This window comes from Frieseomelitta varia, unplaced genomic scaffold (genome assembly GCF_011392965.1).
Source record: "Frieseomelitta varia isolate USP_RPSP 00005682 unplaced genomic scaffold, Fvar_1.2 scaffold_250, whole genome shotgun sequence".
Taxonomy (NCBI): Eukaryota; Metazoa; Arthropoda; class Insecta; order Hymenoptera; family Apidae; genus Frieseomelitta; species Frieseomelitta varia.
Window position 1 is genome coordinate 727156 of NW_025109980.1, and position 5626 is coordinate 732781.

The window sequence follows — 5626 nt, forward strand, 5'->3', positions numbered from 1 at the left end:
GAAGATCCAGTTAAAAAATAATAGCTACTGAAGAATTAGACAATGTAACTGATATCGAAGATAAGCTATTTGTCAAGCAACTCCGTACTATCCGTACCGAGTCAATTTCATCGACTCGAACGATTATTTCCGTCGCGAGAAGGTGAAGGACCCGGTTCGCGCGATGTATTCACACGAAGATACTTCAGCGAGAGGCGTCGTCCCTCTCACAATACCGGGAATATTTTTCCCTTCGATAAATCCGACACAGCGTTTCCAGACCAGCGACAACCGTCCTCCACGCGCGCCATCATCGTCCTCACTTCCCCCCCTCGCTTTTCACGGTTGCCATGAAATCTCGATGGAAACTCTCGTCGATTTCGAATCGTTGCAACAATTCCAGCGACAGTTCCGTGTTCATTTCGATTGAAATCGTGCACCAGGATGGCGCCAGGTTTATAAAATTACAAACGAAATGACCTTCAAACGATCTTCGTCGCGAAAGTTTCGAGCGTTCTCCCTTTTTTTTTTTTTTTTTCAGCCTTGCAAGGAACAAGAATGTTACAAGGCGGCCGAAACTTTCGAGAAGAGAAGAGAGATCTCCCGACTCATTTCCACCGAAATTACAATAAAACTGATAAAACTAAGAAAAAGCACACGCAAGAATCTCTCCCCCGTAAGGGATGAAATGAAAGTGGAAGAGCGTATACGGCTTCTCTCTCTCTCTCTCTCTCTCTCTCTCTCTCTCTCTCTCTCTCTCTCTCTCTCTCTTTGAAAGCAACTCTCGGCCAAGATCAAACATATCCTCATTTTTGCGCAATAAAGCCAACGCGAGCAGCAAGCTACGTTTGACTAACCAGCGAGTAGTATCACGTCGTGGAATAATTAAATGCCAAGACTCGAGCAACTCGAGCGTTAAGCAGACTCGCTCGGCCTTACTCGAGGTTCTACTCCGCTCTCTCCGCCCGTTACACGTCTTAATAATCTCTTCCGAGATTCGTGGCCGCGGCACGTTTGAAAGGGATGAAAAGGCGAGCCGCCACAACCCGCCATATTGCGGATTCGCGCCACCGCCTGTGTGGCCGCTGTGATTCTTCGCTCCGAGTATGGGCCAAGTGAGAAGCGAGCAGAACCCCAGAGAGGATCAACCCTTTTCGCCTTTTAATCCATTCCCTCCATTTGTCTTTGGTAAATTTGCTCGTCTGTCAACTGAAAGCCGAGGACCTGTTTTCCTCTCCCTTTCTTTCTTTATTTTTTATCCAGATTTTTATCTGCTCTCGTTGCCCAGGCTGGGATGTGATTTGTCATCTTTGAATTGATTTGAATCTTCATCTTTCGTATCGCTACTTGGCGTCCTACTAACGTCTATATACTCGTTTGTAAAATGAAACAACGAGCTCGAATGCTTTACGCACGAGCAAAAAAAAAAAAAAAGAAAAAACGAAATTNAAAAAAAAAAAAAAAAAAAAAAAACGAAATTCAATTTCTCTCGTTCTCCGAAGAGTATTCGAAGAGAACCTCACGAGACACGAGCAATTGGGTAATATTGAGAGTTAAGTCTACGATTCTTCCAGATGAGAGTCTACAGAAATTCCAGCAAAGAAGAAGAGAAAAGCAAGAGCAAAAAGGAGAGAGAGAGAGAGAGAGAGAGAGAGCCGTGGATAAAGGAAGGTTTCAAGAAGAAGGGCTTTAATAAAGCGGGAGGGAGGATAACTAAAAATTCGCGGAGCCAGCGAGGGATTCACTTTCAAAGAAATTTCGAACCGGTCGGATTTTCATTCTCAAAGGGTCCGCCGGCCAGTCTGCAGGCGCAGCTTCAATAAAGCTTGTCCCTGTCGGTTATGGTTGCACAAGAGGGTGCAGTGAAAAGGCCCGATTCCGGCCTCCAATTCTCGTGCTCGTCCGTATTCACTAAGGAAATTGCCCCCGGGGGCAATCAGAATCGGGCCGGAGAATTTAAAGAGCTCGGCGAGTTCTCCCGATCTCTTTTTCACAAACACTTGCGGGTCTTTCGCTTTTGCCTCGTGCTCACTTGTTGCTGTCAACGTTTCGTTCTTCAGCGAATTTAATACCAATCAATCGTAACGCGTCACCTTACGCAGAGAAAACACGTGCGCGCAATTCTAGCTGAAGTTTCGTAATTGATAGCCTCGAATGCTCGACGTGATAATTTTGAAGATGAAAGAATATATAATAATTAAATATAACAAGATTATATATTATAAAGCTATAATATTCGTAGTAAGGAAATTAAAACGCAAGGTACAAGTTAATGATGCAATAAAGAACATAAGCTTCTGTTAATATTGTTAAAAATCACTTTTTCCGAGTATCTGTATTTTATTAAAAATCACTTGAAATATCTGAAAATATACTGTTATCAATATATAGAATTTCCATAAATTTTGCCAGTTCCGGTGTTAAAGCTAGAATTCCAGATTCTGAAATTTTCAAGGGATGCAGATTCAATTAAGAGGTGTAAATTTTCAATCTTAATTAAAAAAAAAAAAAAAAAAAAAACAACAGATATCTCTCACGACATGACAAACTATCTTCTTCCAGGAAATTATTAAAAACTCGTCGACGAGGCAATTATAAACGGAACAAAAAACGAAATTGGCCGGTAATCGGGGCGATAAATTGTTGGCGCAAGGCTGCCAATCGCTGCGCAGCAAAATCGAAACTCGAATTAAAGGAGGGGGGAGGGAGAGGGAAGCAGGGTGGCACGTTTGAAGTCCTGATAACTGGAATCTGTCACCGTGCCAAAACCCGTGACGACGACATTTGAATTCGAGATCTCGCCCTCCTCCCACGAAACCTCCCCGCCAGCCCTTAGAACCTCCTGCCACTAATTGCCAGAATCTTTGGACCGAGTCGAACACTGCGAGTCCTTGGTAAACGTTTCCTGGATTCAATCTGGCTGTGCCGCGAACGCCGAACACCGTGACAGCTCGTCCAATTCCTCGACCTATGGCTAAAATCTATCCGGGAACGCAACGTCTAAGCTCCAGCGAGGGCTGTTTTGCGCCTCCAATGTTTCTGGTATTCCCAGTTCGCCTCCCACCCTGCTGATTTCAACCAACTTGCGCTGGCAACTGACTGCGGACCATAACGAGTGACCAAATCGTATAATTCGTTCGCTTTCTTTTTTGAACTCGTCGGTATCGTATCGCTGGATAAAGTTTTATTGAGAAGTAATAAATTCATTATTTGTTTTGTCTGGGTTATATTTATGTATTAATATACTAATATATATATATATATTATATTATTACTATTATATATATATTAATAGTAATAATATATATATTATATATTATTACTATTATAAATTATTATATATTATATTTATTATTATATCCTTAAAACTGAGAAAATATTGTAATTTTGAGAGAAAAAATTCTCGACGTGCGTGGCACGTCATTCCGGCGCAAGAGATTAACCAACAGGGGAGATAAGTTCGTGACGCGACACTAGCGCCACTGTGCCCCTTAACTACTGTGTACTCGAAGGTGAGAACCTTTCGGCGACCACTTTATCTCCATGGCAATAGATATTGGTCTTGGATGAAAGCTAGCTCAGAGGCACGACGTTGAAATTAATAATTAAGTCGCGTGACACGTGAAAATTTTATCAAACGTGTTACAAGATTTGCACTGACCAAACGACACGTAGAATTGTTGAAAATTTCGTCAGATCTTGCGCGAAAAGTCGAGAAATATTTGCAAATATTAGCAACGAAACGTCAAAGAGGTCTGAGAGAGAGAGAGAGAGAGAGAGAGAAAGGAATCTACCGCGAGAAGAATTCTCATACGTGGCCGCAGCTTCCTTTCCTTTCCTCTGCTCATTCACTTTTCATTAAAGTATGCGACCACCGGTAGAAAAATAATAAATCTTCGAGTTGTTTCGACGATGCTTCACCGTGGAATTTCATTTCCCGAATCGTCCCGACGAAACATTTCGTTTTCCATTATTTATTACGCACGCACACCACACGTGGACGCAAATACACGAACCAGAAAGAGAGAAAGAGACAGAGAGAGATGGTCCTTTCATCAGGCACCAAGATATCTCATTTCCCGTTTGCAAACGCGTTCGCTTTTTAACATTTCAAATCCGGCGAGGATTCTTCAGCCTCGATAAACCTTTGCCCAGGGGGAATTTTAATCCTGGCAGCCACGAAACGATGGGAGAAGGGGGGGGGGGGAGGGGGGGGCTGCAATCGACCAAACTTTTAATAATTCGGTTTTTCACGTACCCGGAGCTCCAGACATTGTTGCAACGCGCACGAGGATCCGCGCTCTTTTTTTCTCTCGTTGTTAAAAATACAAACGAGAGACTTCGCGGACGTATTTATTACGCGGAGTAACGAAATTTGGAAAAATATTGAACTACGTGTCGATAGTAATATCCAGGGGTAATAATATTTTGTTTCTCGAAGAAAGAAACGTTAAAACGTTCGCATAAATAGTCCAGTTGCGACGTCCCTTCGAAAATTCAAGATTCCATTTGACAATCAGGACGATACAGATCGATCGATTTGCAAATGGACACGCAAAAGTACAGTGGGAACACGCAATGCGTGTAAAACACGGACTATTTAATCTCTCAGCTACGACGAGATTTTTCGCCAAGCTACGCTTCCTGTACAAGGCAAACTGCCGCGAAACAATTTGCATAGTATATCCAAGCGGTGTTTTACCACGTAATTACAAACAACAGTTAGAACAAACTTCGAATGAACTGAAATTGAAAAAGAAAAAAAAAGAAAAAAAATGAAGCTCGATCAGTTTCTTCGATCGAGCCACTGTCTCGTATACGAAAATCACTATGGTGGTCGAGAGATTAACCATTTAAACTGCAATAAAAATACTCCAAAAGTTTCCACTTTTGCAGCTCGTTTGTTCCAATTCCAATTTACGAAATCTTCCTGCAATGATTTTCCAAATTTTATTTTTGTTAATCACTGCACAGCTGTATTCGGATTGTCCAACACTCGCGCGCCGAGCAGAGAAAGAGAGAGAGAGAGAGAGAGACAGAACGGTGTACACGGACGGAGGCTCAACGCGCGGCACGTTAATGACAGGAAACCGGCAATATGAACTTGACGGCTCGGTACCGCATCGTGTACCACAGTAACGTACCGACAAACCGCAGGTGCCCCGACGACGTGGGCTGCTTCGTTGCTATCCGTTACTCTCTCTCTCCCTCTCGGCCCCTGCGCCCCCGAAAACCCTGCGGCCCTCTCATTATCCGTTCGGGTTATGCACTCTCTGGACCAGGCACAGCCGCCTCTGTGGCTCGCAAAGTCCTCGTTAAGGGAGAATTTTCACGCGACCGGCAAGTTTCCCGATCGGCTGTCGCCACGTTTTCCTTCCCTTTCGTTGCTTTTCATTCTCGTCTTTCTTCGCCTCTCTCGGAGGGTTCAATATGGAAATTTCGACGCTCAGAAAAATTAGGGGATATCTCAAAATGAATACGAAGCGATAAAAAATAGAATTTGATTTTTCTTTTTTTTTCTGTTGCAAACGACAAGATGATTTTCTGATGTTCTTGTTTAATAAAAAAAAAAAAAATCAAATGCTTCGATTGTTTATATTTTCTATAATTTTATATTTTTTATATATATTTTATATATACCATAATT

The 5626-nt window shown here is 42.5% G+C and overlaps 1 protein-coding gene across 1 annotated transcript in view; it reads right to left on the reverse strand.

Moving 5' to 3' along the window:
- LOC122528412 overlaps nt 1-5626 on the reverse strand; it is a 72165-nt gene that overhangs the window by 8594 nt on the left and 57945 nt on the right. The window lies entirely within an intron of this gene.